Source organism: Somniosus microcephalus, chromosome 11 (assembly GCF_052327205.1).
Source record: "Somniosus microcephalus isolate GS21.2 chromosome 11, FLI_Smic_1.0, whole genome shotgun sequence".
Taxonomy (NCBI): Eukaryota; Metazoa; Chordata; class Chondrichthyes; order Squaliformes; family Somniosidae; genus Somniosus; species Somniosus microcephalus.
Window position 1 is genome coordinate 239,470,942 of NC_140997.1, and position 22,206 is coordinate 239,493,147.

Consider the following 22,206-nt stretch of genomic DNA (forward strand, 5'->3'; position numbering starts at 1 on the left):
GAGCGAGCAGATTGCTTCACCACGCTACTGTGTTTACAGCCATTGGGCGAGTGAGCGGATTGCTTCACCGCGCTACTGTGTTTACAGCCATTGGGCGAGTGAGCGAGTGGATTGCTTCACCGCGCTACTGTGTTTACAGCCATTGGGCGAGCGAGTGAGCGGATTGCTTCACCACGCTACTGTGTTTACAGCCATTGGGCGAGCGAGCGGATTGCTTCACCGCGCTACTGTGTTTACAGCCATTGGGCGAGCGAGCGGATTGCTTCACCACGCTACTGTGTTTAAAGTCATTGGGCGAGCGAGCGAGCGGATTGCTTCACCGCGCTACTGTGTTTACAGCCATTGGGCGAGCGAGTGAGCGGAATGCTTCACCGCGCTACTGTGTTTACAGTCATTGGGCGAGCGAGCGGATTGCTTTACCGCGCTACTGTGTTTACAGCCATTGGGCGAGTGAGGGAGCGGAGTGCTTCACCGCGCTACTGTGTTTACAGTCATTGGGCGAGCGAGTGAGCGGATTGCTTCACCGCGCTACTGTGTTTACAGTCATTGGGCGAGCGAGCGGATTGCTTTACCGCGCTACTGTGTTTACAGCCATTGGGCGAGTGAGGGAGCGGAGTGCTTCACCGCGCTACTGTGTTTACAGCCATTGGGCGAGTGAGTGAGTGGATTGCTTCACCACGCTACTGTATTTACAGCCATTGGGCGAGTGAGTGAGTGGATTGCTTCACCACGCTACTGTGTTTACAGCCATTGGGCGAGTGAGCGGATTGCTTCACCGCGCTACTGTGTTTACAGCCATTGGGCGAGTGAGCGAGTGGATTGCTTCACCGTGCTACTGTGTTTACAGCCATTGGGCGAGCGAGTGAGCGGATTGCTTCACCACGCTACTGTGTTTACAGCCATTGGGCGAGCGAGCGGATTGCTTCACCTCGCTACTGTGTTTACAGCCATTGGGCGAGCGAGTGAGCGGATTGCTTCACCACGCTACTGTGTTTACAGTCATTGGGCGAGCGAGTGAGCGCATTGCTTCACCGCGCTACTGTGTTTACAATCATTGGGCGAGCGAGCGGATTGCTTCACCGCGCTACTGTGTTTACAGCCATTGGGCGAGTGAGGGAGCGGATTGCTTCACCGCGCTACTGTGTTTACAGCCATTGGGCGAGTGAGTGAGCGGATTGCTTCATCGCGCTACTGTGTTTACAGCCATTGGGCGAGTGAGCGAGTGGATTGCCTCACCGCGCTACTGTGCTTACAGCCATTGGGCGAGCGAGTGAGCGGATTGCTTCACCACGCTACTGTGTTTACAGCCATTGGGCGAGCGAGCGGATTGCTTCACCACGCTACTGTGTTTACAGCCATTGGGCGAGCGAGCGGATTGCTTCACCATGCTACTGTGTTTACAGCCATTGGGCGAGTGAGTGAGCGGATTGCTTCACCACGCTACTGTGTTTACAGCCATTGGGCGAGTGAGCGGATTGCTTCACCGCGCTACTGTGTTTACAATCATTGGGCGAGCGAGCGACCGGATTGCTTCACCATTCTACTGTGTTTACAGCCATTGGGCGAGTGAGCGGATTGCTTCACCGCGAGACTGTGTTTACAACCATTGGGCGAGTGAGCGGATTGCTTCACCGCGCTACTTTGTTTACAGTCATTGGGCGAGTGAGCGAGCGGATTGCTTTACCATTCTACTGTGTTTACAGCCATTGGGCGAGTGAGCGGATTGCTTCACCACGCTACTGTGTTTACAGCCATTGGGCGAGCGAGTGAGCGGATTGCTTCACTACGCTACTGTGTTTACAGCCATTGGGCGAGCGAGTGAGCGGATTGCTTCACCACGCTACTGTGTTTACAGCCATTGGGCGAGCGAGCGGATTGCTTCACCACGCTACTGTGTTTACAGCCATTGGGCGAGTGAGCGAGTGGATTGCTTCACCACGCTACTGTGTTTACAGCCATTGGGCGAGTGAGTGAGTGGATTGCTTCACCGCGCTACTGTGTTTACAGCCATTGGGCGAGCGAGCGGATTGCTTCACCGCGCTACTGTGTTTACAGCCATTGGGCGAGCGAGCGGATTGCTTCACCGCGCTACTTTGTTTACAGCCATTGGGCGAGCGAGCGGATTGCTTCACCGCGCTACTGTGTTTACAGCCATTGGGCGAGCAAGTGAGCGGATTGCTTCACCACGCTACTGTGTTTACAGCCATTGGGCGAGCGAGCGGATTGCTTCACCACGCTACTTTGTTTACAGCCATTGGGCGAGCGAGTGAGCGGATTGCTTCACCACGCTACTGTGTTTACAGCCATTGGGCGAGCGAGCGGATTGCTTCACAACGCTACTGTGTTTACAGTCATTGGGCGAGTGAACGAGCGGATTGCTTCACCACGCTACTGTGTTTACAGCCATTGGGCGAACGAGCGGATTGCTTCACCGCGCTACTGTGTTTACATCCATTGGGCGAGTGAGCGAGTGGATTGCTTCACCGCGCTACTGTGTTTACAGCCATTATGCGAGCGAGTGAGCGGATTGCTTCAACACGCTACTGTGTTTACAGCCATTGGGCGAACGAGCGGATTGCTTCACCGCGCTACTGTGTTTACAGCCATTGGGCGAGTGAGCGGATTGCTTCACCTCGCTACTGTGTTTACAGCCATTGGGCGAGTGAGCGAGTGGATTGCTTCACCGCGCTACTGTGTTTACAGCCATTGGGCGAGCGAGTGAGCGGATTGCTTCACCACGCTACTGTGTTTACAGCCATTGGGCGAGCGAGCGGATTGCTTCACCGCGCTACTGTGTTTACAGCCATTGGGCGAGCGAGTGAGCGGATTGCGTCACCACGCTACTGTGTTTACAGCCATTGGGCGAGCGAGCGGATTGCTTCACCACGCTACTGTGTTTACAGCCATTGGGCGAGTGAGCGGATTGCTTCACCGCGCTACTGTGTTTACAGCCATTGGGCGAGTGAGCGAGTGGATTGCTTCACCGCGCTACTGTGTTTACAGCCATTGGGCGAGCGAGTGAGCGGATTGCTTCACCACGCTACTGTGTTTACAGCCATTGGGCGAGCGAGCGGATTGCTTCACCGCGCTACTGTGTTTACAGCCATTGGGCAAGCGAGCGGATTGCTTCACCACGCTACTGTGTTTAAAGTCAATGGGCGAGCGAGCGAGCGGATTGCTTCACCGCGCTACTGTGTTTACAGCCATTGGGCGAGCGAGTGAGCGGATTGCTTCACCACGCTACTGTGTTTACAGTCATTGGGCGAGCGAGTGAGCGGATTGCTTCACCGCGCTACTGTGTTTACAGTCATTGGGCGAGCGAGCGGATTGCTTTACCGCGCTACTGTGTTTACAGCCATTGGGCGAGTGAGGGAGCGGATTGCTTCACCGCGCTACTGTGTTTACAGCCATTGGGCGAGTGAGTGAGTGGATTGCTTCACCACGCTACTGTGTTTACAGCCATTGGGTGAGTGAGTGAGTGGATTGCTTCACCACGCTACTGTGTTTACAGCCATTGGGCGAGTGAGCGGATTGCTTCACCGCGCTACTGTGTTTACAGCCATTGGGCGAGTGAGCGAGTGGATTGCTTCACCGCGCTACTGTGTTTACAGCCATTGGGCGAGCGAGTGAGCGGATTGCTTCACCACGCTACTGTGTTTACAGCCATTGGCCGAGCGAGCGGATTGCTTCACCGCGCTACTGTGTTTACAGCCATTGGGCGAGCGAGTGGATTGCTTCACCACGCTACTGTGTTTAATGTCATTGGGCGAGCGAGCGAGCGGATTGCTTCACCACACTACTGTGTTTACAGCCATTGGGCGAGCGAGCAGATTGCTTCACAACGCTACTGTGTTTACAGTCATTGGGCGAGTGAACGAGCGGATTGCTTCACCACGCTACTGTGTTTACAGCCATTGGGCGAACGAGCGGATTGCTTCACTGCGCTACTGTGTTTACAGCCATTGGGCGAGTGAGCGAGTGGATTGCTTCACCGCGCTACTGTGTTTACAGCCACTGGGCGAGCGAGTGAGCGGATTGCTTCACCACGCTACTGTGTTTACAGCCATTGGGCGAACGAGCGGATTGCTTCACCGCGCTACTGTGTTTACAGCCATTGGGCGAGTGAGCGAGTGGATTGCTTCACCGCGCTACTGTGTTTACAGCCATTGGGCGAGCGAGTGAGCGGATTGCTTCACCACGCTACTGTGTTTACAGCCATTGGGCGAGCGAGCGGATTGCTTCACCACGCTACTGTGTTTACAGCCATTGGGCGAGCGAGCGGATTGCTTCACCGCGCTACTGTGTTTACAGCCATTGGGCAAGTGAGCGGATTGCTTCACCTCGCTACTGTGTTTACAGCCATTGGGCGAGTGAGCGAGTGGATTGCTTCACCGCGCTACTGTGTTTACAGCCATTGGGCGAGCGAGTGAGCGGATTGCTTCACCACGCTACTGTGTTTACAGCCATTGGGCGAGCGAGTGGATTGCTTCACCACGCTACTGTGTTTACAGCCATTGGGCGAGTGAGCGGATTGCTTCACCGCGCTACTGTGTTTACAGCCATTGGGCGAGTGAGCGAGTGGATTGCTTCACCGCGCTACTGTGTTTACAGCCATTGGGCGAGCGAGTGAGCGGATTGCTTCACCACGCTACTGTGTTTACAGCCATTGGGCGAGCGAGCGGATTGCTTCACCGTGCTACTGTGTTTACAGCCATTGGGCGAGCGAGCGGATTGCTTCACCACGCTACTGTGTTTAAAGTCATTGGGCGAGCGAGCGAGCGGATTGCTTCACCGCGCTAATGTGTTTACAGCCATTGGGCGAGCGAGTGAGCGGATTGCTTCACCACGCTACTGTGTTTACAGTCATTGGGCGAGCGAGTGAGCGGATTGCTTCACCGCGCTACTGTGTTTACAATCATTGGGCGAGCGAGCGGATTGCTTCACCCCGCTACTGTGTTTACAGCCATTGGGCGAGTGAGTGAGTGGATTGCTTCACCACGCTACTGTGTTTACAGCCATTGGGCGAGCGAGCGGATTGCTTCACCGCGCTACTGTGTTTACAGCCATTGGGCGAGCGAGTGGATTGCTTCACCACGCTACTGTGTTTAAAGTCATTGGGCGAGCGAGCGAGCGGATTGCTTCACCGCGCTACTATGTTTACAGCCATTGGGCGAGCGAGTGAGCGGATTGCTTCACCACGCTACTGTGTTTACAGTCATTGGGCGAGCGAGTGAGCGGATTGCTTCACCGCGCTACTGTGTTTACAGTCATTGGGCGAGCGAGCGGATTGCTTCACCGCGCTACTGTGTTTACAGCCATTGGGCGAGTGAGGGAGCGGATTGCTTCACCGCGCTACTGTGTTTACAGCCATTGGGCGAGTGAGTGAGCGGATTGCTTCATCGCGCTACTGTGTTTACAGCCATTGGGCGAGTGAGCGAGTGGATTGCCTCACCGCGCTACTGTGCTTACAGCCATTGGGCGAGCGAGTGAGCGGATTGCTTCACCACGCTACTGTGTTTACAGCCATTGGGCGAGCGAGCGGATTGCTTCACCATGCTACTGTGTTTACAGCCATTGGGCGAGTGAGCGGATTGCTTCACCACGCTACTGTGTTTACAGCCATTGGGCGAGTGAGTGAGCGGATTGCTTCACCACGCTACTGTGTTTACAGCCATTGGGCGAGTGAGCGGATTGCTTCACCGCGCTACTGTGTTTACAATCATTGGGCGAGCGAGCGAGCGGATTGCTTCACCATTCTACTGTGTTTACAGCCATTGGGCGAGTGAGCGGATTGCTTCACCGCGCGACTGTGTTTACAACCATTGGGCGAGTGAGCGGATTGCTTCACCGCGCTACTGTGTTTACAGTCATTGGGCGAGCGAGCGAGCGGATTGCTTTACCATTCTACTGTGTTTACAGCCATTGGGCGAGTGAGCGGATTGCTTCACCACGCTACTGTGTTTACAGCCATTGGGCGAGCGAGTGAGCGGATTGCTTCACCCCGCTACTGTGTTTACAGCCATTGGGCGAGCGAGTGAGCGGATTGCTTCACCACGCTACTGTGTTTACAGCCATTGGGCGAGCGAGCGGATTGCTTCACCACGGTACTGTGTTTACAGCCATTGGGTGAGTGAGCAAGTGCATTGCTTCACCACGCTACTGTGTTTACAGCCATTGGGCGAGTGAGTGAGTGGATTGCTTCACCGCGCTACTGTGTTTACAGCCATTGGGCGAGCGAGCGGATTGCTTCACCGCGCTACTGTGTTTACAGCCACTGGGCGAGCGAGCGGATTGCTTCACCGCGCTACTGTGTTTACAGCCATTGGGCGAGCGAGCGGATTGCTTCACCGCGCTACTGTGTTTACAGCCATTGGGCGAGCGAGCGGATTGCTTCACCGCGCTACTGTGTTTACAGCCATTGGGCGAGCGAGTGAGCGGATTGCTTCACCACGCTACTGTGTTTACAGCCATTGGGCGAGCGAGCGGATTGCTTCACCACGCTACTTTGTTTACAGCCATTGGGCGAGCGAGTGAGCGGATTGCTTCACCACGCTACTGTGTTTACAGCCATTGGGCGAGCGAGCGGATTGCTTCACAACGCTACTGTGTTTACAGTCATTGGGCGAGTGAACGAGCGGATTGCTTCACCACGCTACTGTGTTTACAGCCATTGGGCGAACGAGCGGATTGCTTCACCGCGCTACTGTGTTTACATCCATTGGGCGAGTGAGCGAGTGGATTGCTTCACCGCGCTACTGTGTTTACAGCCATTGGGCGAGCGAGTGAGCGGATTGCTTCACCACGCTACTGTGTTTACAGCCATTGGGCGAGCGAGCGGATTGCTTCACCACGCTACTGTGTTTACAGCCATTGGGCGAGCGAGCGGATTGCTTCACCGCGCTACTGTGTTTACAGCCATTGGGCGAGTGAGCGGATTGCTTCACCGCGCTACTGTGTTTACAGCCATTGGGCGAGTGAGCGAGTGGATTGCTTCACCGCGCTACTGTGTTTACAGCCATTGGGCGAGCGAGTGAGCGGATTGCTTCACCACGCTACTGTGTTTACAGCCATTGGGCGAGCGAGCGGATTGCTTCACCACGCTACTGTGTTTACAGCCATTGGGCGAGCGAGCGGATTGCTTCACCACGCTACTGTGTTTACAGCCATTGGGCGAGTGAGCGGATTGCTTCACCGCGCTACTGTGTTTACAGCCATTGGGCGAGTGAGCGAGTGGATTGCTTCACCGCGCTACTGTGTTTACAGCCATTGGGCGAGCGAGTGACCGGATTGCTTCACCACGCTACTGTGCTTACAGCCATTGGGCGAGCGAGCGGATTGCTTCACCGCGCTACTGTGTTTACAGCCATTGGGCGATAGAGCGGATTGCTTCACCACGCTACTGTGTTTAAAGTCATTGGGCGAGCGAGTGAGCGGATTGCTTCACCACGCTACTGTGTTTAAAGTCATTGGGCGAGTGAGTGAGCGGATTGCTTCACCACGCTACTGTGTTTACAGCCATTGGGCGAACGAGCGGACTGCTTCACCGCGCTACTGTGTTTACAGCCATTGGGCGAGTGAGCGAGTGGATTGCTTCACCGCGCTACTGTGTTTAAAGCCATTGGGCGAGCGAGTGAGCGGATTGCTTCACCACGCTACTGTGTTTACAGCCATTGGGCGAGCGAGCGGATTGCTTCACCACGCTACTGTGTTTACAGCCATTGGGCGAGCGAGCGGATTGCTTCACCGCGCTACTGTGTTTACAGCCATTGGGCGAGTGAGCGGATTGCTTCACCGCGCTACTGTGTTTACAGCCATTGGGCGAGTGAGCGAGTGGATTGCTTCACCGCGCTACTGTGTTTACAGCCATTGGGCGAGCGAGTGAGCGGATTGCTTCACCACGCTACTGTGTTTACAGCCATTGGGCGAGCGAGCGGATTGCTTCACCACGCTACTGTGTTTACAACCATTGGGCGAGCGAGCGGATTGCTTCACCACGCTACTGTGTTTACAGCCATTGGGCGAGCGAGCGGATTGCTTAACCACGCTACTGTGTTTACAGCCATTGGGCGAGTGAGCGGATTGCTTCACCGCGCTACTGTGTTTACAATCATTGGGCGAGCGAGCGAGCGGATTGCTTCACCATTCTACCGTGTTTACAGCCATTGGGCGAGTGAGTGGATTGCTTCACCGCGCGACTGTGTTTACAACCATTGGGCGAGTGAGCGGATTGCTTCACCGCGCTACTGTGTTTACAGTCATTGGGCGAGCGAGCGAGCGGATTGCTTTACCATTCTACTGTGTTTACAGCCATTGGGCGAGTGAGCGGATTGCTTCACCACGCTACTGTGTTTACAGCCATTGGGCGAGCGAGTGAGCGGATTGCTTCACCACGCTACTGTGTTTGCAGCCATTGGGCGAGCGAGTGAGCGGATTGCTTCACCACGCTACTGTGTTTACAGCCATTGGGCGAGCGAGCGGATTGCTTCACCACGCTACTGTGTTTACAGCCATTGGGCGAGTGAGCAAGTGGATTGCTTCACCACGCTACTGTGTTTACAGCCATTGGGCGAGTGAGTGAGTGGATTGCTTCACCGCGCTACTGTGTTTACAGCCATTGGGGGAGCGAGCGGATTGCTTCACCGCGCTACTGTGTTTACAGCCACTGGGCGAGCGAGCGGATTGCTTCACCGCGCTACTGTGTTTACAGCCATTGGGCGAGCGAGCAGATTGCTTCACCGCGCTACTGTGTTTGCAGCCATTGGGCGAGCGAGCGGATTGCTTCACCGCGCTACTGTGTGTACAGCCATTGGGCGAGCGAGCGGATTGCTTCACCGTGCTACTGTGTTTACAGCCATTGGGCGAGCGAGTGAGCGGATTGCTTCACCACGCGACTGTGTTTACAGCCATTGGGCGAGCGAGCGGATTGCTTCACCGCGCTACTGTGTTTACTGCCATTGGGCGAGCGAGTGGATTGCTTCACCACGCTACTGTGTTTAAAGTCATTGGGCGAGCGAGCGAGCGGATTGCTTCACCGCGCTACTATGTTTACAGCCATTGGGCGAGCGAGTGAGCGGATTGCTTCACCACGCTACTGTGTTTACAGTCATTGGGCGAGCGAGTGAGCGGATTGCTTCACCGCGCTACTGTGTTAACAGTCATTGGGCGAGCGAGCGGATTGCTTCACCGCGCTACTGTGTTTACAGCCATTGGGCGAGTGAGGGAGCGGATTGCTTCACCGCGCTACTGTGTTTACAGCCATTGGGCGAGTGAGTGAGCGGATTGCTTCATCGCGCTACTGTGTTTACAGCCATTGGGCGAGTGAGCGAGTGGATTGCCTCACCGCGCTACTGTGCTTACAGCCATTGGGCGAGCGAGTGAGCGGATTGCTTCACCACGCTACTGTGTTTACAGCCATTGGGCGAGCGAGCGGATTGCTTCACCATGCTACTGTGTTTACAGCCATTGGGCGAGTGAGCGGATTGCTTCACCACGCTACTGTGTTTACAGCCATTGGGCGAGTGAGTGAGCGGATTGCTTCACCACGCTACTGTGTTTACAGCCATTGGGCGAGTGAGCGGATTGCTTCACCGCGCTACTGTGTTTACAATCATTGGGCGAGCGAGCGAGCGGATTGCTTCACCATTCTACTGTGTTTACAGCCATTGGGCGAGTGAGCGGATTGCTTCACCGCGCGACTGTGTTTACAACCATTGGGCGAGTGAGCGGATTGCTTCACCGCGCTACTGTGTTTACAGTCATTGGGCGAGCGAGCGAGCGGATTGCTTTACCGTTCTACTGTGTTTACAGACATTGGGCGAGTGAGCGGATTGCTTCACCACGCTACTGTGTTTACAGCCATTGGGCGAGCGAGTGAGCGGATTGCTTCACCACGCTGCTGTGTTTACAACCATTGGGCGAGCGAGCGGATTGCTTCACCACGCTACTGTGTTTACAGCCATTGGGCGAGTGAGCAAGTGGATTGCTTCACCACGCTACTGTGTTTACAGCCATTGGGCGAGTGAGTGAGCGGATTGCTTCACCGCGCTACTGTGTCTCCAGCCACTGGGCGAGCGAGCGGATTGCTTCACCGCGCTACTGTGTTTACAGCCATTGGGCGAGCGAGCGGATTGCTTCACCGCGCTACTGTGTTTACAGCCATTGGGCGAGCGAGCGGATTGCTTCACCGCGCTACTGTGTTTACAGCCATTGGGCGAGCGAGTGAGCGGATTGCTTCACCACGCTACTGTGTTTACAGCCATTGGGCGAGCGAGCGGATTGCTTCACCACGCTACTTTGTTTACAGCCATTGGGCGAGCGAGTGAGCGGATTGCTTCACCACGCTACTGTGTTTACAGCCATTGGGCGAGTGAGCGGATTGCTTCACAACGCTACTGTGTTTACAGTCATTGGGCGAGTGAACGAGCGGATTGCTTCACCACGCTACTGTGTTTACAGCCATTGGGCGAACGAGCGGATTGCTTCACCGCGCTACTGTGTTTACATCCATTGGGCGAGTGAGCGAGTGGATTGCTTCACCGCGCTACTGTGTTTACAGCCATTGGGCGAGCGAGTGAGCGGATTGCTTCACCACGCTACTGTGTTTACAGCCATTGGGCGAGCGAGCGGATTGCTTCACCACGCTACTGTGTTTACAGCCATTGGGCGAGCGAGCGGATTGCTTCACCGCGCTACTGTGTTTACAGCCATTCTGCGAGTGAGCAGATTGCTTCACCGCGCTACTGTGTTTACAGCCATTGGGCGAGTGAGCGAGTGGATTGCTTCACCCCGCTACTGTGTTTACAGCCATTGGGCGAGCGAGCGGATTGCTTCACCACGCTACTGTGTTTACAGCCATTGGGCGAGCGAGCGGATTGCTTCACCACGCTACTGTGTTTACAGCCATTGGGCGAGTGAGCGGATTGCTTCACCGCGCTACTGTGTTTACAGCCATTGGGCGAGTGAGCGAGTGGATTGCTTCACCGCGCTACTGTGTTTACAGCCATTGGGCGAGCGAGTGAGCGGATTGCTTCACCACGCTACTCTGTTTACAGCCATTGGGCGAGCGAGCGGATTGCTTCACCGCGCTATTGTCTTTACAGCCATTGGGCGAGTGAGCGGATTGCTTCACCGCGCTACTGTGTTTACAGCCATTGGGCGAGTGAGCGAGTGGATTGCTTCACCACGCTACTGTGTTTACAGCCATTGGGCGAGCGAGTGAGCGGATTGCTTCACCACGCTACTGTGTTTACAGCCATTGGGCGAGCGAGCGGATTGCTTCACCACGCTACTGTGTTTACAGCCATTGGGCGAGCGAGCGGATTGCTTCACCACGCTACTGTGTTTACAGCCATTGGGCGAGTGAGCGGATTGCTTCACCGCGCTACTGTGTTTACAGCCATTGGGCGAGTGAGCGAGTGGATTGCTTCACCGCGCTACTGTGTTTACAGCCATTGGGCGAGCGAGTGAGCGGATTGCTTCACCACGCTACTCTGTTTACAGCCATTGGGCGAGCGAGCGGATTGCTTCACCGCGCTACTGTGTTTACAGTCTTTGGGCGAGCGAGCGGATTGCTTCACCGCGCTACTGTGTTTACAGCCATTGGGCAAGCGAGTGAGCGGATTGCTTCAGCACGCTACTGCGTTTACAGTCATTGGGCGAGCGAGTGAGCGGATTGCTTCACCGCGCTACTGTGTTTACAGTCATTGGGCGAGCGAGCGGATTGCTTCACCGCGCTACTGTGTTTACAGCCATTGGGCGAGTGAGGGAGCGGATTGCTTCACCGCGCTACTGTGTTTACAGCCATTGGGCGAGTGAGTGAGTGGATTGCTTCACCACGCTACTGTGTTTACAGCCATTGGGCGAGTGAGTGAGTGGATTGCTTCACCACGCTACTGTGTTTACAGCCATTGGGCGAGTGAGCAGATTGCTTCACCGCGCTACTGTGTTTACAGCCATTGGGCGAGTGAGCGAGTGGATTGCTTCACCGCGCTACTGTGTTTACAGCCATTGGGCGAGCGAGTGAGCGGATTGCTTCACCACGCTACTGTGTTTACAGCCATTGGGCGAGCGAGCGGATTGCTTCACCGCGCGACTTTTTTTACAGCCATTGGGCGAGCGAGCGGATTGCTTCACCGCGCTACTGTGTTTACAGCCATTGGGCGAGCGAGTGGATTGCTTCACCGCGCTACTGTGTTTACAGCCATTGGGCGAGCGAGCGGATTGCTTCACCGCGCTACTGTGTTTACAGCCATTGGGCGAGCGAGTGAGCGGATTGCTTCACCACGCTACTGTGTTTACATCCATTGGGCGAGCGAGCGGATTGCTTCACCACGCTACTTTGTTTACAGCCATTGGGCGAGCGAGTGAGCGGATTGCTTCACCACACTACTGTGTTTACAGCCATTGGGCGAGCGAGCAGATTGCTTCACAACGCTACTGTGTTTACAGTCATTGGGCGAGTGAACGAGCGGATTGCTTCACCACGCTACTGTGTTTACAGCCATTGGGCGAACGAGCGGATTGCTTCACTGCGCTACTGTGTTTACAGCCATTGGGCGAGTGAGCGAGTGGATTGCTTCACCGCGCTACTGTGTTTACAGCCACTGGGCGAGCGAGTGAGCGGATTGCTTCACCACGCTACTGTGTTTACAGCCATTGGGCGAACGAGCGGATTGCTTCACCGCGCTACTGTGTTTACAGCCATTGGGCGAGTGAGCGAGTGGATTGCTTCACCGCGCTACTGTGTTTACAGCCATTGGGCGAGCGAGTGAGCGGATTGCTTCACCACGCTACTGTGTTTACAGCCATTGGGCGAGCGAGCGGATTGCTTCACCACGCTACTGTGTTTACAGCCATTGGGCGAGCGAGCGGATTGCTTCACCGCGCTACTGTGTTTACAGCCATTGGGCGAGTGAGCGGATTGCTTCACCTCGCTACTGTGTTTACAGCCATTGGGCGAGTGAGCGAGTGGATTGCTTCACCGCGCTACTGTGTTTACAGCCATTGGGCGAGCGAGTGAGCGGATTGCTTCACCACGCTACTGTGTTTACAGCCATTGGGCGAGCGAGTGGATTGCTTCACCACGCTACTGTGTTTACAGCCATTGGGCGAGTGAGCGGATTGCTTCACCGCGCTACTGTGTTTACAGCCATTGGGCGAGTGAGCGAGTGGATTGCTTCACCGCGCTACTGTGTTTACAGCCATTGGGCGAGCGAGTGAGCGGATTGCTTCACCACGCTACTGTGTTTACAGCCATTGGGCGAGCGAGCGGATTGCTTCACCGTGCTACTGTGTTTACAGCCATTGGGCGAGCGAGCGGATTGCTTCACCACGCTACTGTGTTTAAAGTCATTGGGCGAGCGAGCGAGCGGATTGCTTCACCGCGCTACTGTGTTTACAGCCATTGGGCGAGCGAGTGAGCGGATTGCTTCACCACGCTACTGTGTTTACAGTCATTGGGCGAGCGAGTGAGCGGATTGCTTCACCGCGCTACTGTGTTTACAATCATTGGGCGAGCGAGCGGATTGCTTCACCCCGCTACTGTGTTTACAGCCATTGGGCGAGTGAGTGAGTGGATTGCTTCACCACGCTACTGTGTTTACAGCCATTGGGCGAGTGAGTGAATGGATTGCTTCACCACGCTACTGTGTTTACAGCCATTGGGCGAGCGAGCGGATTGCTTCACCGCGCTACTGTGTTTACAGCCATTGGGCGAGCGAGTGGATTGCTTCACCACGCTACTGTGTTTAAAGTCATTGGGCGAGCGAGCGAGCGGATTGCTTCACCGCGCTACTATGTTTACAGCCATTGGGCGAGCGAGTGAGCGGATTGCTTCACCACGCTACTGTGTTTACAGTCATTGGGCGAGCGAGTGAGCGGATTGCTTCACCGCGCTACTGTGTTTACAGTCATTGGGCGAGCGAGCGGATTGCTTCACCGCGCTACTGTGTTTACAGCCATTGGGCGAGTGAGGGAGCGGATTGCTTCACCGCGCTACTGTGTTTACAGCCATTGGGCGAGTGAGTGAGCGGATTGCTTCATCGCGCTACTGTGTTTACAGCCATTGGGCGAGTGAGCGAGTGGATTGCCTCACCGCGCTACTGTGCTTACAGCCATTGGGCGAGCGAGTGAGCGGATTGCTTCACCACGCTACTGTGTTTACAGCCATTGGGCGAGCGAGCGGATTGCTTCACCATGCTACTGTGTTTACAGCCATTGGGCGAGTGAGCGGATTGCTTCACCACGCTACTGTGTTTACAGCCATTGGGCGAGTGAGTGAGCGGATTGCTTCACCACGCTACTGTGTTTACAGCCATTGGGCGAGTGAGCGGATTGCTTCACCGCGCTACTGTGTTTACAATCATTGGGCGAGCGAGCGAGCGGATTGCTTCACCATTCTACTGTGTTTACAGCCATTGGGCGAGTGAGCGGATTGCTTCACCGCGCGACTGTGTTTACAACCATTGGGCGAGTGAGCGGATTGCTTCACCGCGCTACTGTGTTTACAGTCATTGGGCGAGCGAGCGAGCGGATTGCTTTACCATTCTACTGTGTTTACAGCCATTGGGCGAGTGAGCGGATTGCTTCACCACGCTACTGTGTTTACAGCCATTGGGCGAGCGAGTGAGCGGATTGCTTCACCCCGCTACTGTGTTTACAGCCATTGGGCGAGCGAGTGAGCGGATTGCTTCACCACGCTACTGTGTTTACAGCCATTGGGCGAGCGAGCGGATTGCTTCACCACGGTACTGTGTTTACAGCCATTGGGTGAGTGAGCAAGTGCATTGCTTCACCACGCTACTGTGTTTACAGCCATTGGGCGAGTGAGTGAGTGGATTGCTTCACCGCGCTACTGTGTTTACAGCCATTGGGCGAGCGAGCGGATTGCTTCACCGCGCTACTGTGTTTACAGCCACTGGGCGAGCGAGCGGATTGCTTCACCGCGCTACTGTGTTTACAGCCATTGGGCGAGCGAGCGGATTGCTTCACCGCGCTACTGTGTTTACAGCCATTGGGCGAGCGAGCGGATTGCTTCACCGCGCTACTGTGTTTACAGCCATTGGGCGAGCGAGTGAGCGGATTGCTTCACCACGCTACTGTGTTTACAGCCATTGGGCGAGCGAGCGGATTGCTTCACCACGCTACTTTGTTTACAGCCATTGGGCGAGCGAGTGAGCGGATTGCTTCACCACGCTACTGTGTTTACAGCCATTGGGCGAGCGAGCGGATTGCTTCACAACGCTACTGTGTTTACAGTCATTGGGCGAGTGAACGAGCGGATTGCTTCACCACGCTACTGTGTTTACAGCCATTGGGCGAACGAGCGGATTGCTTCACCGCGCTACTGTGTTTACATCCATTGGGCGAGTGAGCGAGTGGATTGCTTCACCGCGCTACTGTGTTTACCGCCATTGGGCGAGCGAGTGAGCGGATTGCTTCACCACGCTACTGTGTTTACAGCCATTGGGCGAGCGAGCGGATTGCTTCACCACGCTACTGTGTTTACAGCCATTGGGCGAGCGAGCGGATTGCTTCACCGCGCTACTGTGTTTACAGCCATTGGGCGAGTGAGCGGATTGCTTCACCGCGCTACTGTGTTTACAGCCATTGGGCGAGTGAGCGAGTGGATTGCTTCACCGCGCTACTGTGTTTACAGCCATTGGGCGAGCGAGTGAGCGGATTGCTTCACCACGCTACTGTGTTTACAGCCATTGGGCGAGCGAGCGGATTGCTTCACCACGCTACTGTGTTTACAGCCATTGGGCGAGCGAGCGGATTGCTTCACCACGCTACTGTGTTTACAGCCATTGGGCGAGTGAGCGGATTGCTTCACCGCGCTACTGTGTTTACAGCCATTGGGCGAGTGAGCGAGTGGATTGCTTCACCGCGCTACTGTGTTTACAGCCATTGGGCGAGCGAGTGACCGGATTGCTTCACCACGCTACTGTGCTTACAGCCATTGGGCGAGCGAGCGGATTGCTTCACCGCGCTACTGTGTTTACAGCCATTGGGCGAGCGAGCGGATTGCTTCACCACGCTACTGTGTTTAAAGTCATTGGGCGAGCGAGTGAGCGGATTGCTTCACCACGCTACTGTGTTTAAAGTCATTGGGCGAGTGAGTGAGCGGATTGCTTCACCACGCTACTGTGTTTACAGCCATTGGGCGAACGAGCGGACTGCTTCACCGCGCTACTGTGTTTACAGCCATTGGGCGAGTGAGCGAGTGGATTGCTTCACCGCGCTACTGTGTTTAAAGCCATTGGGCGAGCGAGTGAGCGGATTGCTTCACCACGCTACTGTGTTTACAGCCATTGGGCGAGCGAGCGGATTGCTTCACCACGCTACTGTGTTTACAGCCATTGGGCGAGCGAGCGGATTGCTTCACCGCGCTACTGTGTTTACAGCCATTGGGCGAGTGAGCGGATTGCTTCACCGCGCTACTGTGTTTACAGCCATTGGGCGAGTGAGCGAGTGGATTGCTTCACCGCGCTACTGTGTTTACAGCCATTGGGCGAGCGAGTGAGCGGATTGCTTCACCACGCTACTGTGTTTACAGCCATTGGGCGAGCGAGCGGATTGCTTCACCACGCTACTGTGTTTACAACCATTGGGCGAGCGAGCGGATTGCTTCACCACGCTACTGTGTTTACAGCCATTGGGCGAGCGAGCGGATTGCTTAACCACGCTACTGTGTTTACAGCCATTGGGCGAGTGAGCGGATTGCTTCACCGCGCTACTGTGTTTACAATCATTGGGCGAGCGAGCGAGCGGATTGCTTCACCATTCTACCGTGTTTACAGCCATTGGGCGAGTGAGTGGATTGCTTCACCGCGCGACTGTGTTTACAACCATTGGGCGAGTGAGCGGATTGCTTCACCGCGCTACTGTGTTTACAGTCATTGGGCGAGCGAGCGAGCGGATTGCTTTACCATTCTACTGTGTTTACAGCCATTGGGCGAGTGAGCGGATTGCTTCACCACGCTACTGTGTTTACAGCCATTGGGCGAGCGAGTGAGCGGATTGCTTCACCACGCTACTGTGTTTGCAGCCATTGGGCGAGCGAGTGAGCGGATTGCTTCACCACGCTACTGTGTTTACAGCCATTGGGCGAGCGAGCGGATTGCTTCACCACGCTACTGTGTTTACAGCCATTGGGCGAGTGAGCAAGTGGATTGCTTCACCACGCTACTGTGTTTACAGCCATTGGGCGAGTGAGTGAGTGGATTGCTTCACCGCGCTACTGTGTTTACAGCCATTGGGGGAGCGAGCGGATTGCTTCACCGCGCTACTGTGTTTACAGCCACTGGGCGAGCGAGCGGATTGCTTCACCGCGCTACTGTGTTTACAGCCATTGGGCGAGCGAGCGGATTGCTTCACCGCGCTACTGTGTTTGCAGCCATTGGGCGAGCGAGCGGATTGCTTCACCGCGCTACTGTGTTTACAGCCATTGGGCGAGCGAGCGGATTGCTTCACCGTGCTACTGTGTTTACAGCCATTGGGCGAGCGAGTGAGCGGATTGCTTCACCACGCTACTGTGTTTACAGCCATTGGGCGAGCGAGCGGATTGCTTCACCGCGCTACTGTGTTTACAGCCATTGGGCGAGCGAGTGGATTGCTTCACCACGCTACTGTGTTTAAAGTCATTGGGCGAGCGAGCGAGCGGATTGCTTCACCGCGCTACTATGTTTACAGCCATTGGGCGAGCGAGTGAGCGGATTGCTTCACCACGCTACTGTGTTTACAGTCATTGGGCGAGCGAGTGAGCGGATTGCTTCACCGCGCTACTGTGTTTACAGTCATTGGGCGAGCGAGCGGATTGCTTCACCGCGCTACTGTGTTTACAGCCATTGGGCGAGTGAGGGAGCGGATTGCTTCACCGCGCTACTGTGTTTACAGCCATTGGGCGAGTGAGTGAGCGGATTGCTTCATCGCGCTACTGTGTTTACAGCCATTGGGCGAGTGAGCGAGTGGATTGCCTCACCGCGCTACTGTGTTTACAGCCATTGGGGGAGCGAGCGGATTGCTTCACCGCGCTACTGTGTTTACAGCCACTGGGCGAGCGAGCGGATTGCTTCACCGCGCTACTGTGTTTACAGCCATTGGGCGAGCGAGCGGATTGCTTCACCGCGCTACTGTGTTTACAGCCATTGGGCGAGTGAGCGGATTGCTTCACCGCGCTACTGTGTTTACAGCCATTGGGCGAGTGAGCGAGTGGATTGCTTCACCGCGCTACTGTGTTTACAGCCATTGGGCGAGCGAGTGAGCGGATTGCTTCACCACGCTACTGTGTTTACAGCCATTGGGCGAGCGAGCGGATTGCTTCACCACGCTACTGTGTTTACAACCATTGGGCGAGCGAGCGGATTGCTTCACCACGCTACTGTGTTTACAGCCATTGGGTGAGCGAGCGGATTGCTTAACCACGCTACTGTGTTTACAGCCATTGGGCGAGTGAGCGGATTGCTTCACCGCGCTACTGTGTTTACAATCATTGGGCGAGCGAGCGAGCGGATTGCTTCACCATTCTACCGTGTTTACAGCCATTGGGCGAGTGAGTGGATTGCTTCACTGCGCGACTGTGTTTACAACGATTGGGCGAGTGAGCGGATTGCTTCACCGCGCTACTGTGTTTACAGTCATTGGGCGAGCGAGCGAGCGGATTGCTTTACCATTCTACTGTGTTTACAGCCATTGGGCGAGTGAGCGGATTGCTTCACCACGCTACTGTGTTTACAGCCATTGGGCGAGCGAGTGAGCGGATTGCTTCACCACGCTACTGTGTTTGCAGCCATTGGGCGAGCGAGTGAGCGGATTGCTTCACCACGCTACTGTGTTTACAGCCATTGGGCGAGCGAGCGGATTGCTTCACCACGCTACTGTGTTTACAGCCATTGGGCGAGTGAGCAAGTGGATTGCTTCACCACGCTACTGTGTTTACAGCCATTGGGCGAGTGAGTGAGTGGATTGCTTCACCGCGCTACTGTGTTTACAGCCATTGGGGGAGCGAGCGGATTGCTTCACCGCGCTACTGTGTTTACAGCCACTGGGCGAGCGAGCGGATTGCTTCACCGCGCTACTGTGTTTACAGCCATTGGGCGAGCGAGCGGATTGCTTCACCGCGCTACTGTGTTTGCAGCCATTGGGCGAGCGAGCGGATTGCTTCACCGCGCTACTGTGTTTACAGCCATTGGGCGAGCGAGCGGATTGCTTCACCGTGCTACTGTGTTTACAGCCATTGGGCGAGCGAGTGAGCGGATTGCTTCACCACGCTACTGTGTTTACAGCCATTGGGCGAGCGAGCGGATTGCTTCACCGCGCTACTGTGTTTACAGCCATTGGGCGAGCGAGTGGATTGCTTCACCACGCTACTGTGTTTAAAGTCATTGGGCGAGCGAGCGAGCGGATTGCTTCACCGCGCTACTATGTTTACAGCCATTGGGCGAGCGAGTGAGCGGATTGCTTCACCACGCTACTGTGTTTACAGTCATTGGGCGAGCGAGTGAGCGGATTGCTTCACCGCGCTACTGTGTTTACAGTCATTGGGCGAGCGAGCGGATTGCTTCACCGCGCTACTGTGTTTACAGCCATTGGGCGAGTGAGGGAGCGGATTGCTTCACCGCGCTACTGTGTTTACAGCCATTGGGCGAGTGAGTGCGCGGATTGCTTCATCGCGCTACTGTGTTTACAGCCATTGGGCGAGTGAGCGAGTGGATTGCCTCACCGCGCTACTGTGTTTACAGCCATTGGGGGAGCGAGCGGATTGCTTCACCGCGCTACTGTGTTTACAGCCACTGGGCGAGCGAGCGGATTGCTTCACCGCGCTACTGTGTTTACAGCCATTGGGCGAGCGAGCGGATTGCTTCACCGCGCTACTGTGTTTACAGCCACTGGGCGAGCGAGCGGATTGCTTCACCGCGCTACTGTGTTTACAGCCATTGGGCGAGCGAGCGGATTGCTTCACCGCGCTACTGTGTTTGCAGCCATTGGGCGAGCGAGCGGATTGCTTCACCGCGCTACTGTGTTTACAGCCATTGGGCGAGCGAGCGGATTGCTTCACCGTGCTACTGTGTTTACAGCCATTGGGCGAGCGAGTGAGCGGATTGCTTCACCACGCTACTGTGTTTACAGCCATTGGGCGAGCGAGCGGATTGCTTCACCGCGCTACTGTGTTTACAGCCATTGGGCGAGCGAGTGGATTGCTTCACCACGCTACTGTGTTTAAAGTCATTGGGCGAGCGAGCGAGCGGATTGCTTCACCGCGCTACTATGTTTACAGCCATTGGGCGAGCGAGTGAGCGGATTGCTTCACCACGCTACTGTGTTTACAGTCATTGGGCGAGCGAGTGAGCGGATTGCTTCACCGCGCTACTGTGTTTACAGTCATTGGGCGAGCGAGCGGATTGCTTCACCGCGCTACTGTGTTTACAGCCATTGGGCGAGTGAGGGAGCGGATTGCTTCACCGCGCTACTGTGTTTACAGCCATTGGGCGAGTGAGTGAGCGGATTGCTTCATCGCGCTACTGTGTTTACAGCCATTGGGCGAGTGAGCGAGTGGATTGCCTCACCGCGCTACTGTGTTTACAGCCATTGGGGGAGCGAGCGGATTGCTTCACCGCGCTACTGTGTTTACAGCCACTGGGCGAGCGAGCGGATTGCTTCACCGCGCTACTGTGTTTACAGCCATTGGGCGAGCGAGCGGATTGCTTCACCGCGCTACTGTGTTTGCAGCCATTGGGCGAGCGAGCGGATTGCTTCACCGCGCTACTGTGTTTACAGCCATTGGGCGAGCGAGCGGATTGCTTCACCGTGCTACTGTGTTTACAGCCATTGGGCGAGCGAGTGAGCGGATTGCTTCACCACGCTACTGTGTTTACAGCCATTGGGCGAGCGAGCGGATTGCTTCACCGCGCTACTGTGTTTACAGCCATTGGGCGAGCGAGTGGATTGCTTCACCACGCTACTGTGTTTAAAGTCATTGGGCGAGCGAGCGAGCGGATTGCTTCACCGCGCTACTATGTTTACAGCCATTGGGCGAGCGAGTGAGCGGATTGCTTCACCACGCTACTGTGTTTACAGTCATTGGGCGAGCGAGTGAGCGGATTGCTTCACCGCGCTACTGTGTTTACAGTCATTGGGCGAGCGAGCGGATTGCTTCACCGCGCTACTGTGTTTACAGCCATTGGGCGAGTGAGGGAGCGGATTGCTTCACCGCGCTACTGTGTTTACAGCCATTGGGCGAGTGAGTGAGCGGATTGCTTCATCGCGCTACTGTGTTTACAGCCATTGGGCGAGTGAGCGAGTGGATTGCCTCACCGCGCTACTGTGCTTACAGCCATTGGGCGAGCGAGTGAGCGGATTGCTTCACCACGCTACTGTGTTTACAGCCATTGGGCGAGCGAGCGGATTGCTTCACCATGCTACTGTGTTTACAGCCATTGGGCGAGTGAGCGGATTGCTTCACCACGCTACTGTGTTTACAGCCATTGGGCGAGTGAGTGAGCGGATTGCTTCACCACGCTACTGTGTTTACAGCCATTGGGCGAGTGAGCGGATTGCTTCACCGCGCTACTGTGTTTACAATCATTGGGCGAGCGAGCGAGCGGATTGCTTCACCATTCTACTGTGTTTACAGCCATTGGGCGAGTGAGCGGATTGCTTCACCGCGCGACTGTGTTTACAACCATTGGGCGAGTGAGCGGATTGCTTCACCGCGCTACTGTGTTTACAGTCATTGGGCGAGCGAGCGAGCGGATTGCTTTACCATTCTACTGTGTTTACAGCCATTGGGCGAGTGAGCGGATTGCTTCACCACGCTACTGTGTTTACAGCCATTGGGCGAGCGAGTGAGCGGATTGCTTCACCCCGCTACTGTGTTTACAGCCATTGGGCGAGCGAGTGAGCGGATTGCTTCACCACGCTACTGTGTTTACAGCCATTGGGCGAGCGAGCGGATTGCTTCACCACGGTACTGTGTTTACAGCCATTGGGTGAGTGAGCAAGTGCATTGCTTCACCACGCTACTGTGTTTACAGCCATTGGGCGAGTGAGTGAGTGGATTGCTTCACCGCGCTACTGTGTTTACAGCCATTGGGCGAGCGAGCGGATTGCTTCACCGCGCTACTGTGTTTACAGCCACTGGGCGAGCGAGCGGATTGCTTCACCGCGCTACTGTGTTTACAGCCATTGGGCGAGCGAGCGGATTGCTTC